The sequence below is a fragment of the Lepisosteus platostomus genome, chromosome 2 (assembly GCF_059453375.1).
Source record: "Lepisosteus platostomus isolate fLepPlt1 chromosome 2, fLepPlt1.hap1, whole genome shotgun sequence".
NCBI lineage: Eukaryota > Metazoa > Chordata > Actinopteri > Semionotiformes > Lepisosteidae > Lepisosteus > Lepisosteus platostomus.
Window position 1 is genome coordinate 30,873,487 of NC_142612.1, and position 14,028 is coordinate 30,887,514.

The window sequence follows — 14,028 nt, forward strand, 5'->3', positions numbered from 1 at the left end:
AGGTTGGCTTGACCCATTTGACCAAGGGGGAAGTCCACTGGTTGTAGAACAAGGAGGCTGGGTTTCCCGTGAGGAATGAGGAGTGAGGAGTGACCAAGGGGCAGCTGCACAGGTGGAGACGGTGGCAGAATAATGCTAAATATGATTGCAATGGAGAAGAGTCTTACTTATGGTATACAGCATATGGATGTTTGCCCGTTACACCTTCCAGCATGTAGGGACAGCAACATCCTGTTGCCATTTCTGTAACCTTAGTTTTTTACAGGACAGGGTTGTTAGTTTTGTGCCCAACCTCCAACATGGAGGACAGGGCGCCCAACGAGGGACATGAACCCACTACCCTGAGATTATGAGTCTCATGCTCTACCAACAGACCTAGTCGGGACCCAATACAGTATATATTGTAGTTTTTTTTTAATTCAGTAACTGTGCTCAGGAATGATCCTGATACCTCAGTGTGACGTAGATTAGTTGGAGGCGAATCAAATTATTCCACCCGAACGTTCGTTGTAAACTCCATTTAACATAGGGAGATCATTCTGCCAGAAATATATTTGCCCTTTTGGGTAAATAACAATATAGTTGTCATTAATATGCCATTTTGGCTTTGTAATAAATGAAAACTGGACCTATGTTGAATGTGCCTTCAAGTTTATAAAGCGCTGTGTTGAGGTTCACTAAGCTAAATGTTAAAAACAGTATGGTGTGAAACTAACCTTTGTGAGCTCTCATGAGGCAATCATGTGGCACATGTGCATATTATCTCAGGACTATGCAGGGGCCCACATGATTAAATATCCATCCCCTTCCTGTTTTCAGAACTGCACATGTAGATATATTCATGATTAACAGCACGTATGATAGGATTTTAAAGTTCCAAATATCAACATTTATGTCACGATTGTAGTCCCTCCTCCTTAAGGGCGCTCTTTCACTTTGGATGTAATTCTGTGCACCTGCCCCTTGTTCCAGCCTCCTTCCTGTCCCCCTTAAAAGCCAGACAGTCAGTCAGTTCCGGGCTCTGCATCTGATTTCCATATCGTGCGAGCCCGGGTCCTGATGCGTCTGGCTCCGTCATGGTTTTAAGTCTCGGTTCCTGTCCCCCCTGCCGGTTCCGACCCGGTTCCTTGCTTTAATCTCCTGGATGGATCCCCTGGCTATGGACTTATGCTTGTGGTTTTGGATTCTGCGTCTGGATTACTTTTGGATTGTTTGCCGCGGCCACACCTCCCCTGTGCAGCAGCGCACTTTGGACACGCCCCCCTGTTTTCATCCCCGTCTTCCTGCATGACTTTTCCCCCGTGTTTCCTCACTACTTCGGATTGTGTCGTCTGCATAGGGTCTGGAAAGAACTGTCCGTTACAATTTATGCTTGATGAAAAGTTAACTTAGCTCTGCTGATCTGTTTATTGAAAAGTTTTTAAATAATTGCAATATATACATTTTAATCTAATGGAAAAAAAAATCCCCAATGAAATTCCATTTTCCCGTAATAATTAGTAGTTCTAATCAGTTGTATGGCGGGTGACGCAATTGATTTTCCCACCATGAGTATTGAAACAATTTTTTTCAGTAATATTCAACTCTGTTAGTTAATTAAGTGCAACAAAAAAGCTTTCAATGCAATAGAAGGCATTTTTTTCATTTTGGATTTTTTCTGCAAAAAGCTGGTATGTTTTAATGTCACCTACATTGGTCTACTGGAAAGTGTTATGTTTTAGGAAATTTGTTCTTTTATTAGAAAACTAAGAATATGATTCTGATCTCAACACTATTGAGCAATATTGAGGACTAGCTTCCAGACTGGGGTGTATTCCAGTAAAACCTACCACTCTGTTACAAGGGAACTTCCAAATATTTTACTTCTAGGAACCAGTCATATACTGTAATTCATATCAAAGAACAAAAGTGCTAAATTAGTAAGCTGTCTCTTTCAGTTGTTTGACAGAGATAATCATCACTAATAATCATCACTCAGAGTACAACAGAGGAACAGAGAATTTCTCATTTAATGATCCAGAATTAATACTGCTGACAATTGTCTTTACAAGCACAGTCTCTGCTTGAGCTCATTCACATAGTGCCTCATACTGTGCCTAACACTTTCAAATACATACAGTTTCAATAAATACATATTTCCATGTGTGTCAGTCTTTATAAAACCGATCCAGTACACCACTAATTCTAAACTCATCAGATTACCTATCACCTTATGTTTATACGCATTTCAATGTCTGATAATATTATACATTAGAAGTTCAGAGCAAAAGGAAAACAGTGATAGTTTTTAATATGTATTTTCGCATTCCTTTTGACTGTGGGCAGTCTTCACATATCTTGTTTCCTCTGTATGAAAAACAGACCACTGTGAGTAAATGATGAAATCTATCTTCTCTGAGGGAGTGCAATGTGTTACCAAGAAACTAAGCCAAGCGAATTATTGGAAAAAATGTTACCTTAAAAAGTAACAAAAATGAAGGCTTAATCTAATTTAAAACAGCATTTTTAATGAGGAGTCTTACTATGAAAAGGAAACAGGTGTAGAGAGGAACCCACGTTGACAATCGATACGGTTGTAGGAAAGAAAAACAAGAAAGAAGTGGCAGCAATTCTTATATGTCGGCTTACTCAACCTAAAATGTGACTTGTCTAGGTTTAAAACAGTGCTATTCATCCCCTATTCTCTCACAAAATTATGCTAGAATAATAATTTAGAGTTTAATTGTTGACAAAAGCTGTATCTTCATATTCAGTCTGATTAGTTTACCAAAGCTAACTGTTCCATAAACCCCACATATACTATCCAGGAATAACCACTAAAAGTCAAGGCCACTTGATTCTAGTCAGACTTCAGCTCTCATTCTTACTCTGCTTTCTCACAGACGCAAGTGTAAAAGACAGCTGCTGTTTTAAGATGCTTCCGTTGAATGTTCTAGTTATACAGGCTTAATTATGAACAAATAAATAAGCAGTCAAGAAAAGGAGAAAATATCATTTATGTCTCCTTTTCAACATACATGTGAATGTGCACTTACTCACTTAATTGTTATTTGCAGAATTCAGCTTTGATATGAACAAATTCATACATAAAACATCATAACTAAGCCTTCCATTCTGGGTATTTACATCTTGTGCATGAAAATGTTCACTAAATTCAAAACACAGCTAATTTCTGACCAGAAAAGAATCATACACTTTGTGCTTCAAAAGGAACAACTCTTATTTTTTAGATGCAATGCAAGCAGTACAAAAACAGCTGCTTAATTGATTTTTTTTCATTTCATTCTAAGGAACAGCAAGAATAGAGAAAAGGCATATCATGTTAGATAAGAGCTAAAGGAATCAGAGGTAACATATACATGTGGATTGGAATCTGATTACCATGCAGGAAAAAAGAGAATACATATTAGGGCAAAAGCTCAAATTGGAGTGACATACAGTAGGTACTGTAGTATCACAGTACCACAGTGATTCATATTAGGTCTATTGTTTCAATATATTTCTATGCTCTAGACTCTTGTACAGTTAGTAAACTTGTTTTATGTGGTATACTGTATGACACAAACGTCTGTTGTCCTGGGTTCCATTCCTAGGGTGCTATCAATGTGAAGTTTGTATGTTTTGCCCACGTTAGTGTGGGTTTCCTCTGGGTGCTCTGGTTTTCTCCCACAGTCCAAATACATACTGGTACAGTAGGTTAATTGGCTTTAGGGACAATTGGCCCTGGTGTGTCCTGTGATGCACAGGCGTCCCATTCAGGGTGTAGCTTGTCTTTCAACCATTGCTTGACAGGATAGGTTCCAGCTCCCCTGCAACCCTGAATGAGATAAAAAAGTTAGAAAATTGATGGATGGACAAAATGCTAGCACTGGATAACAATGTAAAAGCAGCAACAAATAAAAGGAAACACAAGATGATGTAAACACTTGCTTAAGAAAATTAATTTTGATATGCAATTCAAAAATACTACTGAAGTGGAGAATGAAAATTATTTATTCTTTTCTTCTGAAGATGTATTGAAGCAATAGGAATTTCCACCAAAACACTTCAGTGTTGGTTATTTGTTATATATGTGGACAATCAAAACAAGATCTGTCTGTCCTTCTTTAAAGGAATTCTAAGAAAAATATATGTCTCAAAGGTACGCCACTGTCAGAATATTAAGAATAACAAAATGTTTCTAATCTTGAATCGAGGAGATTAAAGTTTTGAAGAATGCAAAACGCTAGGAGGCATTGAAAACCTGGAAAGTAAAAATTAAACATATATACATTTTGGACTGTTAATCTCAACCCACTCTATACATAGTCATGAAAAGTTTTAAAAAATCACATACACACTTCGGGTAATGATGCCTAGGTCTCCACTACAGATGGATGAGAACAGCAGAATGATAAAATGCTGCATCTGCTAATACTGTATATGCTGTACTGCTGCATCTAGAAAGAAGCTGATTAGGCAGAACTGAGGAAAAGTGGTCATAAGTACACTTCCAAAGAATGTAGAACACCATCGTTATGCCACCATCTGCTAAAAAAGAAAAGAGCGGATTCATTACTTCTGAGACCGGTTAATGTGTAAACTTAAGTTTTACAAAAGTGAAGGACAGCTTTAGAAAAACAAAAGCCACTAACTCTCTGCTGTTCCTACTGGTCTACACTGCCATTCATTAACTAAAACAAGCAAACAAGACAGCACATATGCAAACAACTGACAAGAATTAAAAAGACTAACATGGTTTACACATCATTTACGTTCATAGATTATTGGCGGGGGACCTGCAGGAGCAAATATCCCTCTAGTCTAGTACTCAAGCTGTTCAGAACTAAAGTAGGACCTGCATGTTGCCCTTCATAATTGTCAAAAGAACAATTTGCATTTATCTTGGCTGTTGTATTCACAAAAAGATCATTTTCCACTGCAAAAACTTTGCATGTCACCAGGAAGCTGTTTATTTTAAGTTATGGTTACAGGCTTTCTTATCCACAGAACATTTCTAGACATTCAAAATTAAGGCTAAAATATTTTTTTCAACTTGCTTTAGTTATGTCAAAACACTGTAAACGCTCATGCATATTTATTGTGCAATGTGAGTGATAGTTTTGCACTTACAACGCCTGAACAATTTCTCATGGAAATTTTCCCTGGACCTGAATAATAGTTTTTGGTTTAACTGATAGCAAATGTGATCAGCTGAATAATAATAATAATAATAATAATGACGTGCCTACTGTATATCCTCCAAGTTTTTTAATCTTATGTGAAGACATAAACAAGATACTGGTTATTTTTTATATTTTTTATATTGCTGGAGATGATGGGAAATGTTACAATTTTCTTAAAATGTTCCTCCATTTTATTTTTACCTAGGCTCAAAAAATTACTTAGATCAGTAGGAAAGAAATTTGAAGGAAGTTCCAGCTCAGTAGTTTCATTTTTAAATACAAATTCTTCCTCTTTTGAGTGGCAGACAAAAACTAGAATTATTTTGTAAACTGCCCCACTTCCTTTGTTTACCAAGACAAAAATCTTTTTGCATAGTACTAAGTATAAAAACCAAACCTGTCACATTTACTTTAAAAAGCAAATTCCTTTAAAACTATTACATGCAATAAAGAAGCCCTGAGGTACTGAGAAACACAGACACTTGACTTGTTATACGAAGTTTAGGGGTAATTTGAGCTCCTGGTACCCCACTGGCAACACAATATGGATCTAGAGATTGTAAATGAAGATCTTTTATTTTCTTATTTTACAATGTATGAATCTGCTTCTTTGTCCACCTCATTCTGGTTTTGGTTTCATCTGAAGGCTGTGTATCAGTGTATAGGCCCTGACACCCGTACCATCATACTTGCATTTGTATGAATGCATCTCTTGGGTTTGTTTTGAATTATACAGTATATAATGAAAAAAAATTGTAAAATTTTAAATTACTGTAAAAAGTAAAATTGAGTCTTATGCAGTAATATACATAAATAATGCTTTCATGTTTATTATTGTAAACAACCCTTAGGTCTTTGAAGCCAAATGCATGGAATATGTTCACATACATTTATCAAACAGTTCCGGGAATGTGATTTTCTGAACTTCTGAGTGAACTACAGAATTTCTCTTAAGGAGTAACGAACTGTTTAGAGAAATTATGTGATACAGTATATTCTTCTATTTTTCTTTTACAAACTACAGTATATGAACAACTTCTAACACCCCCTCGGTCACATACTATTTTCAGCTTTTACTTACACCATGGTTTCTCTGTTTTTACCTTTGGTTTCCTTTGAAAACCACATCTGCTTTTGTTTGAAAAGGAAGGGACACAATGTCTTTTATGTCTAACTGCAAAGCTTGTGTCAGACATGCTGTTGGAAACAAACCGTATATTTATAATCGGAATAATGAAACTTTCAATGAAAGTGTTTTGTTAGTCTTTAATGTGTTTGAATTCATGTTAAAAATAAAAGGGTCAATACTTGTCATTATTTTTGTTAAAATCCATGCTAAGAAAATGTAAAACTTGACTGACACTACTACTGAAAAAAACTGCATTAAACTAGATTGTTCTAGTCTAGACTAGATTGCTCTAGAATATATTTCTGAAGATTACAAAATCGCTTACATTTTATTTGTATGTTTATTTATATTTGTATATATTAATACTACTATACTATGTAAAAAGTCTGCTTCACAAAAACATATTCATCAAAGCTAATAGATCCTAAGATTTCAGAGAGACAATTATGGCTATTAATTGTCTAATTAATAATAATAATAAATAATAATTATTGCTTACACTTATATAGCGCTTTTCTGGACACTCCACTCAAAGCGCTTTACAGGTAATGGGGACTCCCCTCCACCACCACCAATGTGCAGCATCCACCTGGATGGATAATAATTAATATAATGGCTATTATTGATTGATTCCAGTCTAATACACTGGAGCAGCTAACGGAAACCCCAAAGAACCTTCTTTTGCCAGTCCAGTCCATTGGATTTTCCGGTCTAATGAACTGAACTGAACAAACTGACATTCTTTTATTCAACCCCTGAGAAAACGCACAATTTTGTGTATTGGAGAAACGTCACATAAAAATAGTCTTAAGGTTATTTTGGCGACCTCTAGCTGCAGCCCTATGGTCACTACATGCCTCTGAGTTACACGTACTGTACTGTAGTCACACTGCCGCACATTCCACTTTCCTTTTCCCACGCATCATCACTCATTCCCACTCATTTGCGAATTACCGAATGATGAGATCCAATGAGGGGTAAGGAAGGATATCTGAAGCTGCCTTTACTAATCAATAGTGATGGGAATTGTGGATCCACCTCCTCTGCCTCAAACTTAGCTTGCGGTCTTGGTGATGTTCAATGTGGAAGAGGCTGTCTACTGCTCTCTGCTCAGTGATTCCCACCGTCTGGCAAGCTCACCCCAAGGTTTCCTTTGAGGCAGCAGTGCTTCATTTACTGAACCGAAATGAAACAGAAGGTGAACAAAATTCAAAGATGCCTAGCCTTTTTATTTTGTAAAGGGAGCAAACCCTGAAACATAGCCACTGTAATAGGAAACTTCTGGGAGGATGGCCGGCAACTCTGAGAATATTTTCTCCTGCACGTTTTAACTTTCAGGCAAGGCAGGAAGCCCTATATAATTTTAAAGGCTATCAATACTATCAGATTTACTTGGTACAGTAGATGCACAGGTTGCTGTAATGATTAAACAGATATGTACAGCACAGCTAGAAGGAATTAAGCATGACTCTTAACTGCATAAACCCCTTTGTTTATTCCAGGGAGTAAAGTCTGAGACCTGAGAATGGACAGCATTTCAATATGTACCGTAGTTTTTCATTAGTTCAGCCAAACTCTTAATAAGGTGAAGAAGAGTTGTGAGTCAAACAGTGAGATTTAGAGGAGTAACTCACCTGGCTGGGGAGAAAGATTTTTATTTGTAAAAGAGCTGGTACAGCAAAAATATACTGTACAGTATAACAATCTGATCTTCTGGTTTGAATGTTGTCTGAACTCTGCCTTCCTGTCATTCGTCACCATAATTATTGTAAGTCACATATTTTCCTATCAGACTAGAACAAAACTTCATTGGGCCAAAATATTTGTATACTAACATAAAAAAATCATGTTCATGTACTCTCTGTAACCTCACATGGAAATGTGGTCTTCCCAACCCATAAAAGAAAAGAAGAACCCAACGCTTTTAAAAAGTGTAAAACATGCAAATTTGCAAATCCCACAGATGCCTGGGTAAAAGTACATGCTTTTCAAACTGGATCTACTCTGAGGTTTTAATCTCTCCAATGCAGGCAAACTGCGAGGTCGCTGTTTTAGAAGTAACACTCTTTGATATAATTATTAGAATTTTATGAATGCCATTATTGCAAGTTACCTGGTAGTACTTCCACTTACATTCTAGTATTAGCATTGACATTTTAAAAACTCAGCTTATAGCACAGCAGTTTCTCAAAGAGTGGTGGTGGTGACACTTTTAGAAGTACCATAGTCAGACCTCGTACTCATATCATATACGGTATATTGCACACTCAGGTGTCAAATATTCCTATACTGTATGACACCTGATGTGAGCTTCACAGCAGGAAGGTTGTGTTTCCTTTCTTTTCTATCAGCATGGAAAAAAACGTTACCTGTTCCTTTGGAGTCTACGCATGCTGAAGCAGCTACCTACTCTAATGTCTCATATTCAAATCTTCACTAACATATTTACCCAAAAGAGTGTTGTTCAATGCATAAGCAAGCATTCTTTTTTTTTGCATTGTGCACTGTTTTCTTCAGTCAAAACTTTCTATGGCAACTTCCAATATGTCATGTATTTCAAGTCAAATTATTATTAATAAACGTTTTTTTTAGTTTTCTATTACATCTCCTGGGTGTGAATCAGAACTGTCTTTTGCAATAAATTATTGTTTAAAAAAACATGTGCCAACTTGAGTCCCAGGTTGTGTTTTCAATAAAAGATGTCAGAAATGTGCACTTTTCATTAAAATCCAATAATATATGTAAACATTTGTAGACATATTGAGATAAATGGAAATCAGATCAGCAACAACTTGCTGAGGGAGATTTTCAGTTCCTAGATTCAAGTAATTTGCTGACTTTAGTATGGAAGGTACTATTCTTTGCCCCACAGCCACAGAGATATTTTTTAATTGTATAACAGCAATCTGATATAATTATGAGCTGTCTTTTGTTAACATACCTTACACTAAATAATTCGATTATGCATTTTTATATACAGTATATGACACACATTCACAAGGTATTTTGTCACATAGGGGGAAAGGGTGTAGCTTCCTTTCCCTGTGAAATACTGGCCACAAGTTTAAACCTTCCAATTTCCTGGTTTCCACACTTTCAACAATAGCGTACACTTTCCGACATCTGAAGCAGCTAAAAACACAGTCATGTGGTTTATCTCCAGGTCCCGTGGCTACAGTGCTGACTTTATTGTAGCTTTCTTTGATCCTGAGATGCTTTGATTTAGTTTTCTACTCCCATTGTTGCTAAACATATCATTGGAATTTATGGCTTTGCTCTTGACAGGACTCATCTTCCCTTAGCTTCAATTTAGGCACAGGTATGATCCCAAAGGAGGACTTACAATGAAATGTAGATCAAATATAGTAGTATTTGAAGACTTATTTTTCCTTTTTCCAGCCATTATAGTGACCCCTGTCCAACTAAGTTCTTCAACAAGTGTTCTTCCACAATGTGGTATGGGCATTCTTTAACAGTCATCTTAAACTTTTGTTTTTTCCATTTGTGCACATAAGCAAGCGATGAATTGGCCGTTCCGTATCAAAATCCTACTCACATTATCAGCCCACTAATCTCTGACGGGATCAAAGAGCTTCAGTGACAAAATGAAGACAAAAAGTGCCTTTGGGAAATGGAGCTGGCACATTACTGCCACCCTGTGTTTCATAGATTAAACAGGTTGCATTCAACAACAGCAGTATTTAGTAAGGTAGGAGACAAGCAGGCTAAACAACATTGCGACAGCCTCTACAAGTGTGACATTGCACTGTATTCTCTATAAAAACATTTCTTCTAAGTGAAGTCAGGACTGGCACTGATTATAAATGTAAGTTTATACACCATCCCAAATTAAATAAAAGACTGGAGACAGGCAACATGAACACAGACTTTTCAGCTTTTCCAGACTATACTTGATCCTGGAATTTTAGCAAAGAGGAAAGAAAATTGATTCCTATCACAAAGAGGACAAGCTCTTTGTTTTTTTTTAATGTCTCAAGCTGTAAAAGAGAATTGTGTCAGTCAGTCTTCTCTTGCCTAGATAAAGCATTTGTCTTAATAATTCCCCACAACATCACAATTGTGAAGTTTACAGATGTGATATTTTGTTAGCAGAAGCTCCTATCCAGTGTGCATTGTATGTGACATCTGCCTAGGGTAAGTACAAGGAATAATCATTTAGATTCAGCATAGTACATTAATAAAATTACAACATGTCTAGTACAAGCTGGAAAAGCAATGAACACATTGTGCTTCATGAATATAAATAGTTATATTAAATAGTTATATAGAGAATGCAGTTAGTGTGGATACAAAACAGCGCAACGTAGTTTATTGTGAATAAGGACAATAAACATTATTATGTTAAAAGGTTAAAACCCTTAGTGCAATGCTGTACAGTAATGAACAGATATGAACAGTGTTGTCTAAACAATCTTTGGTAGCCATAGGTATGAAAAGAGTTTGATAAGAAATTCAGTTTACATTTTAACAAAATCCCACAAGTATGATAAATGTAACAAAATTTCTTAATCTTCTTTTCCTAACATTTCATTTCTGGAATGTGACTTTTATAAGGAAAGTGCCAACTATCACTGTTCCTGGTGAGAAAATATGTCAGACATTTAAATTGCTTTACAGTTCTTAAGTTTGAAAACCTTTCATTTCACAATGACCTGCCTTGTTAAACAGAGAAGCTGAAATTAAAATGACACCAGTTTACTTAAATTGGACCTGATGGAAGGATATTATGTTAACATCAGATATACAGCATACATATACTGTATTGAATCTCTACACATTTTTTCCAAAGTAACACAGATTGTGGCCTAACAGCTTGAAATCAAGACACATTAGATCAGAAATAATTTAATCTTTATTTACAAATTGTAACACACAACCTCCAAGTGAAAAACACATTCTTAAAGAATTTGAGAATTCACAGAGAAATTAATTCTCAAACATTCTGAAAAGTAATTCCAAATGAAAACCTAGAGAAATGGGCTTGAATTACAACATCTTGAGTGATGTGCAATTTGCCATAAAATGGTATCAAAGATATACACTGCCTTGCTAAAGTACAAACCACCTTCCAAATATGTCCCATTTTGTTGCATAAATGTTTTTAAATGTCAGGAGTACCTTTATGGGTGAGAAAGACGTCAGAAAAAACTGCGGTGCAGTGTTGTTTAGTTCTCAACCACTCATTATCATATAGATTATATATGAATATAGAATTCTGTCATCTATTAAACACAAACAGTTGCTTCTGCTATGTTAAGTTTTCTAAGAAAAAAAGAATCAATTCATCAAATTCAAGAGACAGACACATGGTGCTAGGTAGGACTACACCATCAATGGGGTGCCACCCCATATGGAAAAGAACACAATTACAAAAATAATTATCAAGGCAAATATCAAACATTCTTTAGAGACTATAAAATTCCTTTTAATTTCAACTTTTAGAACCTACTTTCTTTTTTGTTAACAAAAATGATTATAATGATTGACTGGCAGTAAGCTTTAGGGACAAAAGAAAATATTAAAATACACTTCTATTGTACAGTGCTTTTTTCTTATAACTCTGAACCCATATTGTATCAGATTATGACTACATGTTCCCTATGCATGTATGACCTGTACAACTGGTCCTTTACTGGAATTTGATTATTACCCTGGGGCATCTCCTGAGACAGAGGTGGAGCTCGTCACGTTATCAGTTATTTAGTGTGGATACAACCATCTCACACAATCCATTCCTCCTTGATTTCTGTTTTCTTATCTTTCATGACTGAAAAATGGCTTAACCTTTGAAGGCTTCATACTGTATCCCAACATGTCCTTTGATCAACTGCATGATGCTGAACTACTGTAGCTTGAGTTTGTACAGGTTCCCACACTAGGGATTGTGGGAGTTGGAAAAAAAACTAATTAGCTATGCTGTCAAAGCTCATACCCCAGTTTCTGGGATGAGCGAAGACCTTTCCCTGTCAATATTCAATCATGGTCACTCAGACAGCACCCCTCCAGGGACATTGTCAAATTCATCTCCTGTAACAGGGTCTCTCTCAGTGAGCCCTGTTTCACTTTTGTCAAGAAACTGCTGGATGAGAGCAAGTAACTACCAAATGGGCGAGATGGGTCAAACAGTCTCCTCTTATTTGTAACTGTTTTATGTAATTTTTCCTACTGTATATGCGTATTTCCTTAGTACAAACAGTATGATAACAAATTTCTGAGAAATGGCACAGCCCTTACCAAATCTACGACTGAATCCTCCCCATTGGCTGATGACAACCTTCTTAAAGTCTGCAAATAAAATATTTTGATCAAAAGAAAAACTTTCATGCCAGGTGCTCGGCATGGACATGTGTCCATAATGTTTAGATCTTGTTTGCCAAAACATGGCTGAGAGATGCAAATAAAAGTCAAAACAAAGATTGCCTGTGCAGGACCACAGCCCACAAATTCCTGTTATTTATCACTGATTATAAGCCCACACAGACTTGATAAGAGCAGTAGAGAGAATGTTTTTTTTAAACTGTCTCTCTCCTTGTACAGAAAAACAATAGATATGATAGGAAAAATTAACGGATTTTAACTTTGTAACCGAAGTAGCATAATTACAATGGTGCCCACCCAAGGAATAGTGTTAGGTACATAAGTTTTACTTTTAGGAAAATAAGTCTGAAGAACCCAAGCCTCAATTTGAGTTCATCAATATAAGCAGAGTAATTAAAAAAATTAAGACATCCCTCAGCGTGATCAAATCCTGTGTTTCCTTGCTTGTGCTGCAACTCATACCTCACTGAAGACAAAGATTTATTTATGAGATTTGCCACCTTCTCAAGAAAGAATTATCCACCCTTCTAATTTGACATAAATTGTAAGGCACGTCAGAGTAGATTGACAGCAATACGAATAAAATGGTTAAGGTTAGAGAGAAATGAATTCACTGAAAATAAAAGCAGAAAGACTGACTGAGTCTTTAAATGAAGCTGACAGGATGTAATCTGCTGCCACATTCTGAAGTCAAAGTTTCAGGAGAGAAGCTGCAGGTTAGGAACAGAGTCTTTTTTTGTTGAGTAATTAGAACATTTTATTTTTTAATCTTTACCATTTTCCCTACCAGAAGTGACTTAGAATTCAGGTATGTAGGATAAAAAATGAGCTAAAAACCTTTCAGATATGTAGGGAAAAGTTCAGAACTAACACTGAAATTTTACCAGGTGTTTTATTCATGGAGAAAAGATGCAGGAGTACCACATCTTCCAGAAATGTTTTATGGACCATTCCAAATCACCTGTTTTTTTTACAGTTAGGAACATTGTCTAACTAACAATTAGATTGTTGATTAATTTGTTCAATTAAATTAACTTTGGGCATTGCAGGCTAGGGGTTTTTCTGCTATTTTGTTTCAAATAATCACTAAATTGCTTGACAAAACTGATCACAGTTACATTTTGCCAGGTGTTTAGAAATTGCTGTTTTAATAGTGACCTAAAAACCAGAACCCAGGAACAATGTGGGTGACACCTGATTTACATACTGTACTGTATTTTTCTTTGACCATCAGACTAGATAAAATTATTGTCTGTTACTCTGTCTAATGTGTACATCAACTTTTGATAAATCTTTGAATTTCTTATTGGCACTGGTATTTATTGGTACCGCTATGTTTGGATGACTGTAGAAATTTACATGAAGCATTACTGAGTAAAAATACAGAATATAGGA